This window comes from Cervus elaphus, chromosome 21, assembly GCF_910594005.1.
Source record: "Cervus elaphus chromosome 21, mCerEla1.1, whole genome shotgun sequence".
Classification (NCBI taxonomy): domain Eukaryota; kingdom Metazoa; phylum Chordata; class Mammalia; order Artiodactyla; family Cervidae; genus Cervus; species Cervus elaphus.
The window spans coordinates 78,642,402-78,663,088 of NC_057835.1; the positions used below are offsets into that span (position 1 = coordinate 78,642,402).

At 39.0% G+C, this 20,687-nt stretch overlaps 1 protein-coding gene and 1 non-coding gene across 6 annotated transcripts in view; both read right to left on the minus strand.

Moving 5' to 3' along the window:
• The window catches only part of RALYL (RALY RNA binding protein like), a 773,722-nt gene that overhangs the window by 552,697 nt on the left and 200,338 nt on the right, over positions 1-20,687 (minus strand). The gene's annotated exons all lie outside the window — the stretch shown is intronic.
• Positions 20,548-20,654, minus strand: LOC122679744. The gene has a single exon (XR_006336529.1). It is a non-coding gene; the product is annotated as a U6 spliceosomal RNA (small nuclear RNA).

A 20,687-nucleotide genomic window follows, 5' to 3' on the forward strand; every position in this document is an offset into this window, starting at 1 on the left:
AGAAAGGGAAATGGAGTGGTATCTGGTTATCTGGGTTCTTTGGGGCATTAAGATCTTTTTGTATAGTTCTTCTGTGTATTCTTACCACCTCTTCAAAATAGATTAGTATACTCAAAGAAATACTTCTATTCTCTTATTAAGACTTTAATGTCAAAGTCATCTTTCATACTACAATTCAAAGGGCAAGTTAATCTTTTTGAAATGCGGAAGGAGCACATAGTTTCCACATGAAAGTCTTGGAAATGATGTTAGCAGTAGGTGATTTCACCACCAACATCCAGCAGGAGTCAGCACTTCTTGCTTCTTAAAGTCAAAATCATCAAGCTGAAGGATAGTATTAACTCCTTTATTCACTATTGGGCCAATGTACTTGATCTTGTTTCAGTCAACTGGTAGGTAGTTGGGTAAATACTTTTTGTTTTTTAAGAGAAGTCATGAAAGCTACCTTTATTTCTAGAAAGCAAAAATCTTTATTACCATTACATGGTCTGCATATTGAAATGTAAGTCATGGATTCAAGATACAACAAACAGCAAAGGATATTAAAGAACAGATTTCATTTAATTCCTGAAGTGAAATGAACACAAATGCACAACGTAAGGTGAGCTCTCAGGTTCTTCATTTTAGGTAGCATGTTTAACAAGCTGATGCCCTTGTGGGTGAGAACGAGGTATTATTTCATTGTTTATCATCTAATTCTCTGTAGGATTTCAATTTGACATAAATAAAACAAAAGAAAAGCCAACTCCCTTGACCATTTACAAGGTTCTTTGCCAAACCTGACGTGGAAAGAAGAAATGGAACAGGGAGTGACATTATTCTCAACCTGCCTGTGCCTTTGGAGATTATTCATATTTGCATTCAAGAGAGAGGTTACACAAGGGCCATCAAAGAGTAGAAAGATTTTTGAGCATAAAGTGAGAGGTTTACAAGTGACTTCATCAAAGAGATGAGATCTGAGCTGAGCCTTAAAGTAAAAAACAAGCAGGATTTGGACAGGGCAACTGAAATACGTGCTCAGAGGCAGAGAAAGGATGAGCAAAGCAAGAAAGGAAAGTTCTACTCAGAAAAAGAATTAGTTTTACCTCAGTGATTTTCAAACTTCAAGGAAAAGACCCATTATGATATTTCTCATAAGAAGTTCTAATGATCTTTTTCATGAAAGTATTTTCCAACCTGTCTGGCCACATTCAGTCTACCTTGATTCATGGACCTACCACTCCCGGTTCCCATGCAATATTGTTCTTTACAGCATGGGACTTTCCTTTCACCAACAGACACACCCACAGTTGGGCCTCATTTTCACTCTGACTCAGCCTCTTCATTCTTTCTGAAGCTGTTTCTCCGCTCTTCCCTAATAGCATAGTGGACATCTACCAGCCTGGGGGGCTCGTCTTTCAAGGTCACATCTTTTTGCCTGTTCATACTGTTCACCGGGTTCTCATGGCAAGAATGCTGGAGAGTTCTGCCATTCCCTTCTCCAGTGGACCACGTTTTATCTGAACTCTTTACCATGACCTGTCTGTCTTGCGTGGCCCTGCAGGGCGTGGCTCATACTGCCATCGAGTTACACAAGGCTGTGATCCATGTGCTCATAGACTTTGAACTGTGTGGATCACGACAAACTGCAGACAATTCTTCAAGAGATGGGAATACCAGACCACCTCATGTGCCTCCTGAGAAACCTGTATGCAGGTCCAGATACAGCAGTGAGAATTAGACGTGGAACAACTAACTGATTCAAAATTGGGAAAGGAGTACATCAAGGCTGTATATTGTTACCCTGCTTATCTAACTTACATGCAGAGAACATCATGTGAAATGACAGACTAGTTGAATAACAAGCTGGGATCAAGACTGCCAGAAGTCATATCAATAATCTCAGATATACAGATGACACCACCTTAATGGCAGAAAGTGAGGAGTAACTAAAGGGCCTCTTGATGAAAGTGAAAGAGGAGAGTGAAAAATCTGGCTTAAAACTCAACATTCATAAAACCAGCATCACGGTATCTTGTCCTAGAACTTCATGGCAAGTAGATGGAGAAACAATGCAAACAGTTACAGTTATTTTCTTGGGCTCAAAAATCACTGCAGACAGTAACTGCAGTCACCAATTAAAAAACCCTTGTTGTTTGAAAGAAAAGCTATGAAAAACTTAGAGTATTAAAAAGCAGAGACATCACTTTGCTGACAAAAGCTCTGCATAATTAAACCTGTGGTTTTTCCAGTAGTCATGTATGGATGTGAGAGAGAGCTGGACTATAAAGAAAGATAAGCACTGAAGAATTGATGCTTTTGAACTGCCATGTTGGAGAAGACTCTTGAGAGTCCCTTGGACTGCAAGGAGATCCAACCAGTCCATCCCAAAGGAAATCAGTCCTGAATATTCATTGGAAGGACTGAGGTTGAAGCTGAAACTCCAATACTTTGGTCACCTGATGCAAAGAGGTGACTCATTTGAAAAGACCCTGATGCTGGGAAAGATTGAGGGCAGGAGGAGAAGGGGATGACAGAGGATGAGATAGTTGGATAGCATCATCAATTCAATGGTCATGAGTTTGAGCAAGCTCCAGGACACAGTGAAGATAAGGAAACCTGGCGTGTTGCATTCCATGGGGTCACAAAGAGTTAGACACAACTGAGTGACTGAACAACAACTTTTTCCAATCCACTGTAAGATGTTTAACAACATTCCTGACCTCTGGCTACGAAATAAGTTCCCTCTAATATTTTACTTGTGGAGAAAACAGAAAATTCCCCATACATTTTCAGATGCCTCCTAGTGGTAAGTAAGCTGCTCCCACATCCAGCACTGAGTCAAGGATTCAGTAAAATGTATTTTTAGAAATAGAAAGTAATACAGTAGAGGAAATGCATTAAGTGCATTATAGCAGAAATAGTTACCAAGAAATAAGGATCTTGTCGTAAATGACCATTGACCTGTTGAATTTTAGAGCTAATAGGGACTCAAGCATAGTCTCAGTGATTTTCAATTTTCATATTTTATTATCACATCCAGTGAAAAAACCTTAAAAATCACACACTAAGCAACATGACAATTAAAGGGCAGAAGATTTAAATAACTCATGAAATTAAGGATTTCTGCTGTAAATAAAATGAAGAGTTATTGGAGATTTTTGAGAAGAGAAAACGTAATTAAATGTATCCAGAAAGATTGTGTCTAATTCAGAAAAATATATTTTCTCCTTAAATAATCAAACACATAGCAAATGTTTTCCTATCCTTTTTTGTTAGTTGAAAACTAGGCAATGAAGGTCCCTTAAATGGATTTCCACACCTAATGAAACTAATGGTACCTGCAGAGATTTTTCATAGCTTTTTCTTAGATAATCTAAGTATTGTGCTATCTTAACATTTTTATGTGCAAAATTTACACACAGTTCACCCCTCATCCCTCAAAAGTGACCCATGTCTACCTTCTACCGTGGCTGGGAAGTGCAGGCATGCTAAGTCGCTTCAGTCATGTTCGACTCTTTGTGACCCTATAGACCACAACCTGCCAGGCTCCTCCTCTGTCCCTGGGATTCTCCAGGCAAGAATAATGGAGTGGGTTACTGTGCCCGCCACCAGTGGATTTTCCCAACCCAGGGATGCAACCTGTGTCTCTGAGGTCTCCTGCATTGGCAGGCAGGTTCTTTACCGTTAATGCCACCTGGGAACAATCACCTACAAACATAGAAAGCTGATTTAGAAGTATCGCCTCAGCTGCCTTTACCAGCTGCCATCATCCCCCTCTTCGTGACCATAAGACAACTAATGCCATAGGCTGGATCTTAAATAAATTCTTCCAATCCCATCCGTCAATGCACCTTTCTCAGAACTCAATGTTTGCCTTGGCTTTTGAATCTGAACATTCCTCTGATTTCAGTATCTCCCCCAGGCTCAGATAATAAGCTCCCTCTTATGACCTGAGACCAGGACATGAAAAATGGGCAGGGCTTTGTCATAACAGGGTAATAGGACAACATAGGTCTGTTCACACTCTGTTCACGGGAATGTTTACATGCCCTGAGAAAACGTGAATAAGATTAAAATTAATTAAGGAATAATTATGCATACAAGTGGATGCTTTTGAGAGCAGCATGGCTTTGTGTAGAGCTTAAAACAGAGGCTGAAAGCTGAATAAGTTCAGTCACTCAGTCATGTCTGACTCTTTTCAACCCCATGGACTGCAGCAAACCAGGCTTCCCTGTCCATCACCAATTCCCGGAGCTTGCTCAAACTCATGTCCATCGAGTCTTGATGCCCTCCAACCACCTCATCCTTCTGTCATCCCCTTCTCTTCTCCGCTTCAATCTTTCCCAGCATCAGGGTCTTTTCCAATGAGTCAGCTCTTCGCATCAGGTGGCCAAAATACTGGAGTTTCAGCTTCAGTATCAGTCCTTCCAATGAATATTCAGGACTGATCTCCTTTAGGATGAGCTGGTTGGACCTCCTTGTAGTCCAAGCAACTCTCAAAAGTCTTCTCCTATACCACAGTTCAAAAGCATCAATTCTTTGGTGTTCAGCTTTGTTCATAGTCCAACTATTACATCCATACATGACTACTGGAAAAATCATAGCTTTGACTGGATGGACTTTTGTTGGCAAAGTAATGTCTCTGCTTTTTAATATGCTGTCTAGGTTGGTCATAGTTTTTCTTCCAAGAAGCAAGGGTCTTTTAATTTCATGCTGTGGTCACCATCTGCGGTGATTTTGGAGTAAAAAAAAATAATAAAGTATCTCACTATTTCCATTGTTTCCCCATCTATTTGCCATTAAGTGATGGGACCAGATGCCATGATCTTAGTTTTCTGAATGTTGAGTTTTAAGCCAACTTTTTCACTCTCCTCTTTTACTTTCATCAAAAGGCTCTTTAGTTCCTCTTCGCTTACTGCTATAAGGGTGGTGTCATCTGCTTATGTGAGGTTATTGATATTTCTCCTGGCAATCTTGATTCCAGCTTGTGCTTCTTCCAGTCCAGCATTTCTCATGATGTACTCTGCATATAAGTTAAAATTAGCAGGGTGAAAATATACAGCCTTGGTGTATTCCTTTCCTGATTTGGAACCAGTCTATTGTTCCATGTCCAGTTCTAATTGTTGCTTCTTAATCTGCATACAGGTTTCTCAGGCACCAGGTAAGGTGGTCTGGTATTCCCATCTCTTGAAGAATTTTCCACAGTATGTTGTGATTCACACAATCAAAGGCTTTGGCATAGTCAATAAAGCAGAAGTAGATGTTTTTCTGGAATTCTCTTGGTTTTTCTATGATCCAACATCTGTTGGCAATTTGATCTCTGGTTCCTCTGCCTTTTCTAAAACCAGCCTGAACATCTGGAAGTTCATGGTTCACGAACTGTTGAAGCCTGACTTGGAGAATTTTGAGCATTACTTTGCTAGTGTGTGAGATGAGTATAATTGTGTGGTAGTTTGAACATTCTTTAGCATTGCCTTTCTTTGGGATTGGGATGAAAATTGACCTTTTCCAGTTCTGTGGCCACTGATAAGTTTTCCAAATTTGCTGGCATATTGAGTGCAGCACTTTAACAGCATCACCTTTTAGGATTTGAAATAGCTCAACTGGAAAGCTGAATGCAATCCACAAATATGGATTGGTTACCCAGTGTGTGGTTTAAATATAAATGCATTTAATTTGTAATCAGTTTGCTACAGTCTTCACCATTCCGCGTTACATTTTACTGGCAAATTCATAAATCTGTGTCATTCTATGTGTTTGAATTTTCAGTTACTGGCAGAGTGTTTAAGAGCATGGACTTTGATGTCAGAGAGGATGATTCAAGACTACTGCTCTGCAAGCTACTTTTAGCTGTAAGATCGGAAAAGCCAATGCATTAAGCTAGATAAGGCATGTAAAGTACCTAGCACATGCTCTAGCATATAGTAATTAATAAATGTTAGTTCTCATTATTCTTTAGTAAATGAAACCCCTGCTGCTAATGACATCGTGTTAGAGCAGAGAACATGAGAAAAATGCTTTGCTTAAAAGCAGTAGCACCTGGGCATAATTTCACGAACATAATTTTTATGAGACTGCTTTAATGGGAACTGACATTAGGGAAGTGAATTTTAGTAAATGACAGAACTATAATAAGATTTCCTTGGATTGGTTTTTAAATGGGCTACATTGCACCAAAAGAATTCTGACCATTAGTTCTAAAGCAATGTAGATTTCAGCCATGTGTTTCATACATCATGTTTTCAGGTATGTAACACCATGAGCTAAGTGTTTACAAAATTAAAATTAAGGCAGAGAATGCAAGGAGGAGATGACTACTGTGAAAGGAAAATCCACGCTTATCTTGAGTTTTATAAAAATGAGATGTTTCCTAGGTCCTCTTAACTTTCACATTATTTTCTGAAAGAAAAACTCAAAACTTATAACCTCCATTTTATCCAAGAGAACTCATGCAGGCTAAAAATGTTGTTCAGTATATAATACCTGAAAAATAATAGAGATTAATAATGCATTGGCAAGGTTAAATAAAAAAGGGAAACTTTACCTTGTAAAAATCAAAAAGGGTTCTGTTAACTGAGAGGTGGATTAGAATGTTCAAAGTGCGTGGGGACCAGGCGCTCTGTAAAGTCTGATTTATACTGCAGACATCATAATGCCTACCTACTTCAGAATGACAAATAGCACCAAGCTGAAGTCGCAGTAGCAGCCCTAGAGTGCTAACGGCAATGCCTTCCATCTCAATAGCTGAGTCTGTGCCATTCTGTACACTTAAAATTCTGAGCATTTAACACTTCTTGTTGCATCTAAATCCAGATACAAAAACCTTCAAATCAAACTATTTACCTCAACTGGAATCTGCCCTGAATAATTCATAAGGAGGGAGAAAGATGGCAGTGAAGAAAGCCAAAGAGAGTTTTAATGAACTCTAGAGTTTCAAAAATAATGGCACAGAACCTATTACAGCTTTTTCCCTCACCCAGGAAAAAAAAGGCTATCCATCTCCCTGACACTGATTATATCCAGAAAACAGGAAGAGCAGGATAGGGTTCAGTTTTATGGTTGTCTGACACTGATATCCAAATAGCACCGCTCAGATTATTTACCCAGAGAGGTTCTTTTTTGAATGTGTAACAGTTGAGGAAACATCTAAAGTACTCACATTCAAATGCTTTATTCTCATGGTGCTCTCTAAAATTCAAGGGGTTTCTGGAGATTCAGTTAAACAAAAACTGGGACAATCACGGGCTTCTCAGGTGGCGCTAGTGGTAAAGAACCTGCCTGCCAATGCAGGAGACCTAAGATGCCAGAGATGCGGATTCGATCCGCAGGTCAGGAAGATCCCCTGGAGGAGGGCATGGCAACCCACTCCAGTATTCTTGCCTGGAGAATCCCATGGACAGAGGAGCCTGGCGGGCTACAGTCCATGGGTCGCAAAGAGTCAGACAGAACTGAGGGACTATCACTTTCAATTTTTACTAGATAAGCATCTCTTCAGTGATTCATCCAGTGAATGAATTTAGGATTCTAATTAAAGTACCAAAACAGAGGCCTTTTGAAAGTGTTATTACTGTGTAAATCTGTATTTGTTTCCTACTGCTGCTGTAACAAATTATCACAAACTTAGTGGCCGAAACAATACACATTTATTCTCTACAGTTCAGCAATGCAGAAGTCCCAAATGAGACTTGTGGAGCTAAAATTAAACTATGAGGTGGCCGACTCCTTCTGGAGTCGGTTTGCATGCCTTGTCCTGCTCCTAGAGGTGGCCCTCATTCCTTGGCCTGAGCCCCTTCCTCAGTTTTCAAAGCATGTCACTCCAATCTCCATTTCTTCATCACATCTTCAGTCCTTGATGGTCTTTTCCTTGATCTCTTGTAAAGATGCTATGAATACACCCAGTCTCAGCTAGATCATCCAGGATATCTTCCTATCTCAGGACCCTTCATCTCACCAGCAAAGTCCCTCTGCCAAGTAAGGTAACATTTTCTCAGGAGGTGGGGATTAGGAGGTGGACACTTTAGGGGGCCATTATTCTGTCTACGACAAGGTTGGACTAAGCTAATTTTTTAAGGAAGTTTTATTATTCATTTTTGGCTGCACTGGGTCTTGTGTTCTGTGTCCAAGCCCTTCTCTAGGTGTGGGGAGCAGGGGCCACTCTCCAGCTGAGGCTTCTCTGGATGGCTTCTCTTGTTGCAGAGCAGAGCTTCTCAGGGGCTGCGGGCTCAGTAATTTTGGCTCAGTCGCCCTGCGGCGTGTGGAATCTTCCCGAACCAGGGGTCAAACATGTGTCCCCTGCATTGACAGGTGGCTTGTTAACCGCTGGACCACCAGGGAAGTCTGTAAGTTAATCATTTAATGGAAATATATTTCCACATTAGAAATTAGGTCCCATGTGTATTAATTACAAACAAAACTAGAAGAAAATCTCAATAATTGTAATGTGACTATTTTTTTCAAAGTGACATTTTCTAAAGCCATATTTCACAAAACTTTATAAAGCTTACTGACAAGCTTTTAAACACATGAATTTATGAGTTGCTCCTCTCTGTTAATTAAGAGAAACCAGACATTTCAAATATAGATAAGACTAAAATATCTGTGTCAAAGCCATTTTCATTAATTATTTCTTTTTAATGTGTCTTGTCATTCCCTTCTGCTTTGCAAATGCTTAGATACCTAGAACTTAAAATATGTGTTTTTTTAATGTTTATTAAAATTAATGAGTGAATGAAACTGTTTCAGATAGCTAAATGTTAAAATCTAGTCAAAGCTATGGTTTTTCCAGTAGTCTTGTATGGATGTGAGAGCTGGACTATAAAGAAAGCTGAGCACTGAAGAATTGATGCTTCTGAACTGTGGTGTTGGAGAAGACTCTTGAGAGTCCCTTGGACTGCAAGGAGATCCAACCAGTCCATCCTAAAGGAGATCAGTCCTGGGTGTTCATTGGAAGGGCTGACGCTGAAGCTGAAACTCCAGTACTTTGGCCCCTGAGGCGAAGAACTGACTCATTGGAAAAGACCCTGATGCTGGGAGGGATTGGGGGCAGGAGGAGAAGTGGATGACACAGGATGAGATGGCTGGATGGCATCGTGGACTCGATGGACATGAGTTTGACTAAACTCCAGGAGCTGGTGATGGACAGGGAGGCCTGGCATGCTGCGATTCATGGGGTGGCAGAGTCAGACATGACTGAGTGACTGAGATGTACTGAACTGAAATGTTAAAAGACAAAACTCTACTTTTACATTTCCACATTTATAAAGCAAAGTAGAATTGCTGTATGAAGTAGTAAATTCAAATCTGATGGTCAGTCAACTTTTAAGAACCATATAAATGCTTTTGTCAGACAAACCTTATTTCAAATACACATTAGTATCTTTTAAAAAGTCCTTAATAAGACAAGTCAGTCTTAAGATGGAAACATTTTCAATTAAAAATGATCCACAAATATTCTCACTTCATTTCAGAAGCATCCTGATCTAGGATCTACTCTAGATGCATATGACAAGATCAACATGTTTCTAACAACCTGCTGAATTTTTGAGAACAGTTAGGACACTTTTACTATAATTCTTATCAAAGCCATGAGATAAATATTCAATTGATAAATAAGTGATGTGCAACAAAACAATGAATTAAATAAAGTTAATGTATTTAATACCTTAAAAAATAAATTTCCTTTAAAATTGTTTACAAAATCAACTTCCAAATTAATATATGATCATGTCAGGGATTACAAGCTTGTCTAAAAAGGAAGATCACTTTAACAATCTATAAATTAAAATTAGTTGACTTAAATTTATACCTCTGGAAAATATAAGTGAAATAGTTCCTCACAGGTATATTTAATTCCTAACTATTGCACTTTTCATATTTCTCATTCTAGAATTTTTTTTAACCAAAGACAAGACCTTTATTTCACTATCAGTCTCAAAAAGGAAAGAGAACTCATTTATGTAAAACAGTTTACCCTCATACTAAGATTCCCCATTACCTCAGGATCCCATGTGCATGCTAAATTTTGTTGGTGTTTTAAAAAATATTGGTGATAATGTAAATATTTGTAATATGTTAAATGTATTCAACAGAAAAATGATAAACGCATTCAACAGAAAAATGATAAACGCTATTGGTTTGAATTCCTATTGTAACTTGAAGGAAAAGGCAAATGCTGATATTAAATTACTTCATTTACATTTTACACTGAAGATTTTTGAAACTAATTATAATGGCACTTCTTTTTACAAAAGAAAACAAACATAAATATCTCATTACAGAAACCCTCAAATATTTTCAATTCAAAATTCCAAGTTACTGAAAACAACCATACTGCATAATACACTAGTAAAATACATAGAAAATTACATTTTAAAATATTTTATTCTACTTTTTAATTGAAAATGGGAAAGCGGGAATTGCGTATTGGGGTGGTAGTAGCAGTGGAAATAGAACGTCTTTAAATAGAACATTGCAGCAAAGACAGGAGCAAAGGACACATAAAGCTTAACTCTCTTCCACGTGCACACGTATGTTTAAATAAATCATGCATCCAACCTGGGCTGGTGATCTGTTTCACCCGAAAATAATAATAATAATAATAAATAAATCAGAGACATTTTCAAAACTATTAAAGCACTATCTCAATAAAAAATGGGCATATGATAAATGTCTGAAAGAATATGCATTAAATGTGGATTGTGGTTGTCTATGGGTTATGTTGAATTTTTATTTTCTTCTTTATATTTTAAGTGTCTCCAAAGTGTTTTGCCAGGATCGTGTATTACTTTAGCAACTAAACAATATTGATCTTTCTGTTAAAAATATATTTCATGTTTAATTTATGAACCAAACTAAAGATAAACTTAATTGCACTATATTTTCTATAGAGCAAAAACAGAAAATGTTATGCCTGACTTTTTTTAAATAGTAGTTTCTATTTGTATGTGAACTTTTAAGAACTGTTCACTTAGTTAAAAAAAAAAAGTTTAAAGCTACTTTTATGCTTTTGTGGATATCCTCTGCACAAAGCTGTGAATTATCAAGAAAGAATATTTTATTGAATCATGAAAATCCATGGTCAAAAACATTTATAGCATATTTATTACTGGGTTAAAATTTCATCATAGCATATGGATAAATATTGCATATTTATAACTCTAAGAAAAAAATCTGACCAAGCTGTTAAATGTTTATTTTAATCAAAATAAGCACTGAATGAAATATTTTATTCAAAAAATAAGAAATATCTCTTTGTAGAAAGAAATAAATTACAGTTCAACCTCAGAGCTTGATTTTAGGCTTGTATTAATATTGAGCAATGACAGAAATGGGATTTTTCACTCTATGTATCCTGAGTATATTACAAATCATCAGACTCATGTTGAATGAAATAGATAAAAGAACCATGAGGTATCAAATTGCATAGCTGCACTTCATTTTCAGTTCATTTCATGCCTATTTTCATGAATCTCTATTTTAGTAAGGAGGTAAATAATATCAATATCTACCATTAGGTCATTTGTAAACTACTATCATTTTCAAGAATAATCTTTGTGAATGTCATTGTACTAGTCAAAAACAAATTACTTAAAATTATTTTATGATTATAGGCTATCCATCCATTAGTAATAATCCCTCCTTTCTTCCTTCCTTCCTCTCTTTTTTTCATAAATAATTATTTGTATTACATGGATTAAAATATACCTGAAAATTTTTTTCAGTTTTGCACAACAACTTACAGATGGAATATAATCTAACAAACAGGTTGAGAAGAGAGTGACTCACAGGCTGAAGTCATGCTATACAAGGAACATTTACAGAAACAAGGGGACCTCGAATGTACAAGGGAGAGGAAAAAATGGAAGCAACACATATGCTGTCTTGTGATGTAATTTAAAGGCAGGGCTAACATTTGAAAGTGAATCTGACTTGATTAGTAAGTCTCATCTTTTCAACTAAATTTAACAGGAAGAAGTTTCAGAGAGCTAGATTTCAGGTAAGGAGTAAGATTTGTACCCAGATTAAAAATAATAATAATATTCACTGAATGCTTACTATTTGCCAGGTACCATGCTAAAGCTCTACATTCATTGCTGTGTTTAATTTTCAAGGCACCTTTATCAGGTATTGTGGAACTGATACTTAAAGAGTTTAATAAATTCCCAGACACATGGCTAGTAAGTGGTGGAACCAGAAGTTAAATAAAGAATCTGATGAGAAGGCCCCCACTTACATTCTCTACTCTGTAATATGAAAAAGAATTAAAGCACTTGCTGATGCTTTTCTGATGGATTAAGCCTGGGTAGTTAGTTGAATCAATTAGGGTTCCTGTGGTAAGCAGCTTTTAAGATGCTTTCCAATGATGCCCTGCTTCCTGGTATTGCTATCTTTGTTAATTCCTTTCTCCTGAGTATTTTGTTTCTAACCGAGATTATATGGCAGTGCTGAAGGGATAGGACTCTCTGTTGATGATGATCTTGTTGTTTAGTCAACAAGTCATGTCTGACTTTGCATCCCCATGGACAGCAGCACGCCAGTCTCCCCTGTCCTTCACTGTCTCCCAAAGTCTGCTCAAATTCATGTTCACTGAGTTGGTGATGCTACCTATCTCATCCTCTGTCGTCCCCTTCTCCTCCCACCTTCAATCTTTACCGGCATCAGGGTCTTTTCTGAGTCAGTTCTTCGCATCAGGTGGCCAAAATATTGGAGCTTCAGCTTCAGCATCAGTCCTTCCAGTGAACATTCAGGGTTGATTTCCTTTAGGATGGACTGGCTGGATCTCCTTGCAGTCCAAGGGACTCTAAGCACCACAATTTTAAAGCATCAATTCTTCAGTGCTATGGTACAACTTTCAAAATCCTTAAATGACTACTGGAAAAACCCACAGCTTTTTTCCAGTTAATCACCCTGTGTTCAATTACAAAAATTATGACTTCATTTCCCTAGTCGAGTCTCTCCATTGCCTTCTCAGTCCGTGCCCTTTAATGAGGGGGTCGTATTGGATGGGGCCTTTAGCCGAGTTACTGAGAGCAGCTTCTAATCAACAGCCAGGAAGGAACTGAGGCCCTATGTGCAAAGGCACTCGAGGTACTGAATTTCGCCCATAAACACATTAGTGGGCTTAGAAGCAGATCCTTTACCCGCTGAGCCTTCAGATGAGAGGTCCCGGGCCTGGCTGGCATCTCGACGGCAGCCTTGTAAGACATCTTGAAATAGAAGGCTCCCTCAGGTAAGCGGTGCTTGGATTTCCGACTCACAGAAACTGTGAGATGATAAATGTGTGTCATCTAAAGCCACTAAATGTCAGGGATAATTTGTCACACAGCAGTAGACACCTGATACACCTTCCTGAGGCAAAGACTGTACCTTATACAACTTTATGTGTCCAACAACTGTCACAGTTCCCGAAACACAGAAGGAAGCTACGAATGTCAGCTGACTAAGTGGAGAGCAAACAAAAGCAGCAAAGATTAAACTAAATGATCTTGAAGATAATTTGAGACTTGAGATTCTATTATTATTACATGGAGAACATAATTAAAGTAGACTTTTCATGATGGCCCAATATACTTTGTCAGAATAAAAGATTTTATAAGTGAAAGAGCTGAAACTCAATTAAAGATTTTTTTTTCTCCCCTGCTTCCCCAGGTTTATTGAAATATAACATAGATACAAAAGATTCACCCATAAGCATGTCATTTGACAAAGTTTCAAAGTGAGAAATAGTCATGTCACCATCATCATAATCAAGATATAAAGCATTTCCAACTCCTGGAAAAGTTTCTGTGCCCCTCTGCAATCAATCCTCCTTCCTGACTCCTTCAGGCAACTACTTACTGATGGTTTTTCTCAGTATGGTTTTACATTTTCTAGAATCTCATACACAGAAATGTTTTTAAATGTTTGGTGTGTGTTGCAAGTGTACTAGGTATAAAGATATTAGACTCTATGTCAGCTGTAGCTGAATTTAATATTTTTGTTTTTCATTCATAATTTCACATGTAAATCTCTTCAATAGATTCTCTTTACAAATAAATAATATTATCTATAAGAAAGAGACTATTTTCTTTTTTTTTTCACTTCTTTTTTTTTTCCATTTATTTTTATTAGTTGGAGGCTAATTACTTTATACCAGCCCAGGCTGGATGCATGAGACAAGTGCTCCGGCCTGGTGCACTGGGAAGACCCAGAGGAATCGGGTGGAGAGGGAGGTGGGAGGGGGGATCGGGATGGGGAATACAGAAAGAGACTATTTTCAACAGCATTTTTATTAATTGATCTTTAATAAATTAATCTGACCAAGAGAAGTTTTTCTAAAATTCCTCAAAAATCATTGGGATATATCCAGAATTTTCCCCTCTGAACACTGAGAGAAAAATCAAGCTATTCTGCAGTGCCCATTTGTCAGCATTTTTTAATTTAACAACTGAAAGAATGTTGAAGCTATAGTGAAGTAGGAAAGGATTTTACATTTAGAGTTAGAATTCTCTAGATTTTGCTACAACTTGGGTCTTTTGAATTGGTTCTTGCTGATTAAATTTTCCACTCTGACACAATCAGGCTGCTTTTGAACAACCGGTTTTTCTCCTAGTTGCATGCAGTCACCTAATAAAAATGCTCAAGACATTTCCTTGAATGTAAGAACTGATGATGGATGGATGAACCGCAGTGAGCCCCACACAATGCAAGCAGTGGGCAGAACTCGACAGGTAGTCACCATTTGCAAGGACTAGCTGCACCAGGCGACTTTGAATTCCTGCAGTCTTTCATTTAACACATGTTTACTGAATTCTCCAAGTGAGCAGGGTACCAAATTTACTATATCAAGTGTTTCTTCACTTGCTGGGAGAAAATAACTAATAGTTACTAATAGTTCCAGCACCAAGGCAGGAGTCAATTAAGTTGGAAAAGCCTTGATATGCCTACAGCATCAAAGCTCCATTTTACGTGGTAAGTATCTAAATAAACCCCAAAGAGTGCCGCTGAAGTGTGTCTCAAGTTGTAGACGCCCTTTGGTCATGACTTCTGGTTGAACGACTGCATTCGGAGATAAACAGGGCAGTGAATAGAACAGTCCGTTCGGGATCAGACTAACCTAGGTGCAAATTGGGTTTTGACTTTCATGAAATCAGTTTAGAGGCCATAGGAAAAATAGCCTAACTTCTAGAGACACAGTTTCGTCGGATGTAAATGAGTGCTTTATATATGTAACAAGACATGAAGCAGGGTTTTTCCTGTTACTTCAAACATTTCAGCTAAAGCCTAAAATGAGAACAGTAAGAGAAAGGATGCTAAAGAACAGCTGCTAGGCATCCCTCCTAGAGTTTCTAATCAAGCAGTGAAACTGGCTACACACCTAGCCCTTCATAGGGATTATCAAATGCAGAAATTTGGAGTGCATCTGGAGAGAAAGTCTTTAAGGCAATGAGACATTCTCCAAGGGAGGGGTTTCAGCTTATCCCCTCTCCCCGCACACACGCTGCACACACTTAGGCAAGGGGGCCAGCCCCACGGGATCTAAAAGACTGAGTGGGGCACTTTTGACCCTGCAGACCAGTGTCTTGATTCTGACCACAGGCTTGCTGAGCAGAAATGTGCCGGCCAGTTTCTGCATGAGAAATCAGAATGCAGTTCCTCATCCCAGTTTCTGTGAGAAGACCTTGGACCAAGCTGACCTGTGGCCCCTGGAGTTTGGGGAAGCATTTGAACGTCGAGATGACTGTCCCCTTCCCTCCTGGAGAATTTAGAAAGCTGGAAGACAGCAAAGCAGACCTACATTCCATTACTTGGCAGGACAGGAATGCCTGCATCTCTTACAGGCTCAGCGCATCCCTCAGAAAGTAAACTGCTATCCTTACGGGCTCCTACAGAAAAGAACTTCCTGCCAAAGTAAGAGAAGGAGGTTAGAGGATTGATTACTCTGTGCTGGAGCTGGGTGATAGCTAAAATGCGTATGTCCGTTGTCAGAGAGCTGAGGTCCCAAATAGTGGTGTATGGGAGAGATAGTAAGTCTCCAAAGAGCCTACCACAAGGCCGCTAGCTCCTGTCAGTAACAGAGTATCGCTGAGACTAGAAAAACCCCAGTCAATTAAAAAATTATTCTAAAATGCAGGGCTAGAGCTAGCGGTAGGCTTGAACAGAGAGGATGGGAGACATTTTGAATTTTATTTGAATTACAGGCAGCTTGGAAATTTTAATAACTGAAAATAAATTTCAGTTGTGGAAATTAAATTGTGTTTATAACCAACAGTCTGAAAAACTCTGGCCTCTGCCTAACATAGTACCAGATCTCAGGGTCAGAAGATGTGATAACATGGCTGGAAAAAAAAAAAAGTAAAGGGGCTTGCTGCTTATATTAGCTTTGAGTTCAGATCACTGAATAAAATCATTACTTAAGGATTATAGATAATACATGTTAAATGCCTTCCATAGTACCTGGCACACAGAAAATGAGTTTAATAAATATGAATTATTGTTGGTTTTATTACCACGGCTCTGGCACTGTTAGTTACTTTACTTACATATATTGCCTCTAATCCCCCCAATAAATCTACAAGGCAGCTATTATTATATTTATTTTACAGATTAAGAGAAAGAGGAAACAAAAGTGAAAGAGGCAGTCTTTATCATGAGGAGCTTAATCTAAAGGAAGCCGGGCAGTCCATTAACAGTGCTAACGGCTCAAACAGAGACGGTACAAGGCATCTTCGGAAGCCAACTCAGACTACACGTAGGCTTTCCCAAAGGATCTGGCCAGAAAAATAAGAGTTAACTATCCAGGTAAAAAGAAGGGACAAAAATCCCAAACGCTAGGCTTTACAAGAGGCACAGGAAGGGAGGTAGCTAGAGGGGAACCGGGCGGCAGGAGGGAGTGATGTAAAGACCTGTGACTCCTCTTGGCTGTTTACCCAGAAGACAGTGTGGACGCAAGAAAGAATTTAAGCGAGGAAGTGGTCACTGCCACGTGGGGATCTCTACACAGAACCTAGAAGTCTGGTGTTACAGCCTGAGAGTCCCTAGTTGCTGAATCAGGCCGATCTGTGAGCTCTCCCGACCTCCCAGTATCCTCATCTGTAAATGTCTGTAAAGCCGCTTAATGTCCTCATCATTATATGGAGTAAAGATAACACCTACCTCATGGACCTCTACTGAAATGCTAGATTACAACGTGCTACAGAAGTCTTACACTATGAGCTCAAACACTGAAAATGCCAGTCAGTTCTCCCCGATGTTTTTCACAATGAACAATTACTTTGATTACCACTGATTACATTTCCCCTCTGCTTTTTAATACGTGATGTACAACCAACAAATTTTTAAAAACTCATTCTCTGTACTCGCCTAAAAACATTCAGCTGGATTCTTAACATTTGTATTTCTACTGTAAGTTCTAACAAAGGCAAACAGAGGAAAATATGGCAGGAAAGTCAGGATGACTAAGGGCAAAAGCTAATGATGGAGGCTTCACTTGAAGGTCTCAGAGTGGCAACAGTAATTACAGGTTTGGAGCTTGTGGCAGTCATAGCAAATTCTCAAGTGCCGGGTTTCTCTTCCTCTATAAATCTGTGGTGACTTGGGGACCTAATCCAAGTATCAGAAGAGATCCAACTCTGACCGATGCCCTCTGCCCTAAGTGGATGTTTGCATTTCTTTGAGTAAGTGCCAGGAAAAAGGAGAGAGAGGGAGAGAGTTATCAGGGTGGAATATAATGAGGGCATCTTGTGAGGCAGCAGAACAATATAGGGGGTAGAAGATGGCATCTCCTCCTCGAATCAGTTCCTCTCTGTGGTCACTTAGAAGCATGGTGAGATCAACTAACAAACTTAGATCAGAAGGGAGAATGGTCACGGTCAGGGCCAGCCACTGATCAGCTTACTGGGTGCGGTGTGGGGGATGTCTGAGAATGATCTAACACCCAAGGCTGGTCCTGACATTTCAGGCACCTTTCCTGGGCGCGGCTAGGAGAGCTACAATGCAGAGGACCCGGGGCTTCACAAACTTAGGGCTTGTTTATCAGGCTCTGATACAGACAGTCAGCCTCGAGAAAGGGCCTGAGAAGATTTTAGGGAAGAGGTGCCAAGGAACAAAGATACAAGCCATGCAGTGATGGTCACAGGAGTAAAGTGGTCAAAGAATAAAGACACAAGTGGGCCAGAACAATGCCTAGGAATAATGGACCTATTCCTTCCAGCACCTGGGAAGAACTCCTTCAGAACTGAGGATGGAGGGTAAATGGATGGGGCATCAGAGTCCCTGCCCTTTTCATTCTAAACTGATCTTTAGACGAAGGAAGAATAATACCCAGGGTTCATTTTTATTATAACTTTTCTCTCATATGATTAGATGGTCTTTAAGGACTTCTTAAAAAATAACAGTACATATCTAAAATTTGGCTTATCTAAAAATACATTTATATACCTCTTAGAAGTTGATTAAATTTAACTTCTTGCATTTGCTATTCCAACCAGCAATGCTTTTCTTCTTTAAGAGATTTGGAAAGTAAAAGTAGTCCAGTATTATAACAATCAGATTTGCTAATTTTTTTTCAAAAACTGGCAACTACTCATATGCTTGTAAAATGCTCTAATATATACTGTATATCTAGAGAATTTGAATGAACTGTTTTACTTTCCAGGTTTTGGTGGGGGGGGCGTAGAAGGAGATGGGACTCATAAAACTTGTGCTCACCCAAGTAATCGTGCCACGCTTGTCATAGTTACGTCAACGTCCCAAACAAACGTAAAGCACCGGAGCAGTAGGTGGTGCTAGTGGTAAGTCAATGCAGGAGATAAAAGAGGCCTGGGTTCAATCCCTGGGTCAGGAAGATCCCTTGGAGGCGGGCATGGCAACCCACTCCAGTATTCTTGCCTGGAGAATCCCATGGACAGAGGAGCCTTGTGGGTCATGGTCCGTAGGGTAGCAAAGAGTCGGACATGACTGAAGTGACTTAGCACGCGCACACAGCAGGTGAGTTAAAGAGAGACTTAAGAAAACTTAGAACTTTCTCTGACACAGAGCTTTTGGGTTTGGTTGGAACCAAGCGCCAATTCCAACCTGCTCTAAGTGTTGGGTCTGACTTTTACAACACCTGCTGCGCTTTTACAACATCTTCGCTGTCTGGTTCGATTTCTAGGACAGACTGGAACCAGCGGGTAGGCCCCATGGCTGGTGCTTGTCCTACAACCCAGACCCACAGGGAGGCAAAAGGTTAGGTGAGGAGAAAGGAGGAGGGGATGGACAGTTACATTTTCATATGATACTTTACCTGCTGAAATCATTTCTTTGCATCCATGTAATAGGGGAATAGGAAGCTATAAAATGAAAGAGATGGGGAAAAACTCTCAGAAGTACAATGGTCCTTGAAATGTGTATTAGTCTTCATCCAGAATTCAAAGAATATCTATTATAGAAACAATATTATGCTTTCATGAAAATGCATTTGTCGTTGATTAAAATAGAGTCCTATGATAAAAATCTGTGGGACACGCTCTACAGGAATTAGAAGAGTGACATGATAGATGAAAATTGAAAATTGTTTCAGGTTCACGTAGAGGGCACTGTATAATCGTAATGATGATAGCTTGCATTTGTAAAGGATTTTAGTTTTCAAAGTGCTTTCATGCCCATCATCTCTTCTGATCCTTGCAACAACCCCATGAGCTAGGTAGGGCAAGAATTATCATCTCCATTTTAAAGAAAGAGAAACTTTATATCTCTCTCAAATAAGTCATTTTGTATTTAAAATCATTGTATAACGTTTCACTCTTCTTGATATCTATGCTAGCCTGCTTAAACACTCATTTATAAGAATACATTTTAAAAATGAGAGTTACTGAAAACTAAGTAAAATTTATAAGGTGGAAATGTTGTAGGAGAAAGGCAAAATTAAAGAGAATGAAACTGTGTGAACATATACGGCAGTAGGTGGGCCTGGGACGTTATTTTGTATGATAGGGTTTAAGTAGTTTCCTTATTTTGGGGGATATTACCATGTAACTTCCGGCTACCATCTCAAAATTTCGTGTTAAAAACTAACCCTTATCTCTCAATTTTCTAGTCTCTAGCTACAGAACCCCAACTTATGTCTTTACCCAAATTAGCACGGTTTTAGTTTGCTCACCTCTTTTCTATTTGTCTGTGTAAAATCAATCACCCCACCTTTCTCTTTCATTAATTCCTGCTGTGTCCACCTAAATTCCAGATCTTCCCTCATTCAATTTCACACTGTACTTGAGTTTATCTGATTTACAACTTACCTTAGCTCCTGCAATAGAAGGTGATTCTTTTCTTCACAGACATTCATTAGATCCCTATATATATATATGTATATTTTTTTTTTCTCTCTCTCTAAGGTAAAGAGTACTTCACTTGCCTTTCAGAATTCTTTTTTTGTGAACACAGAAATGCTATCTAACTTCCAGACACTCTCCTCTTTTAATGAGTCCTGGGTCCTCTTGCCCTTCCAATGCTCTGTGATTTTTCCTTCCTCAAGCCTTCAATGTCTTACTCCGTCATGGAGAAACCAAAGTTCCCCTCTTTTTTTTTTTTTTCTTTTTCTTTTTTTTTTTAAATATGAAACGCTTCACAAACTTGCGTGTCATCCTTGCGCAGGGGCCATGCTAATCTTCTCTGTATCGTTCCAATTTTAGTATATGTGCTGCCGAAGCGAGCACCAAAGTTCCCCTCTTTCTTGCACATAGTTCTTC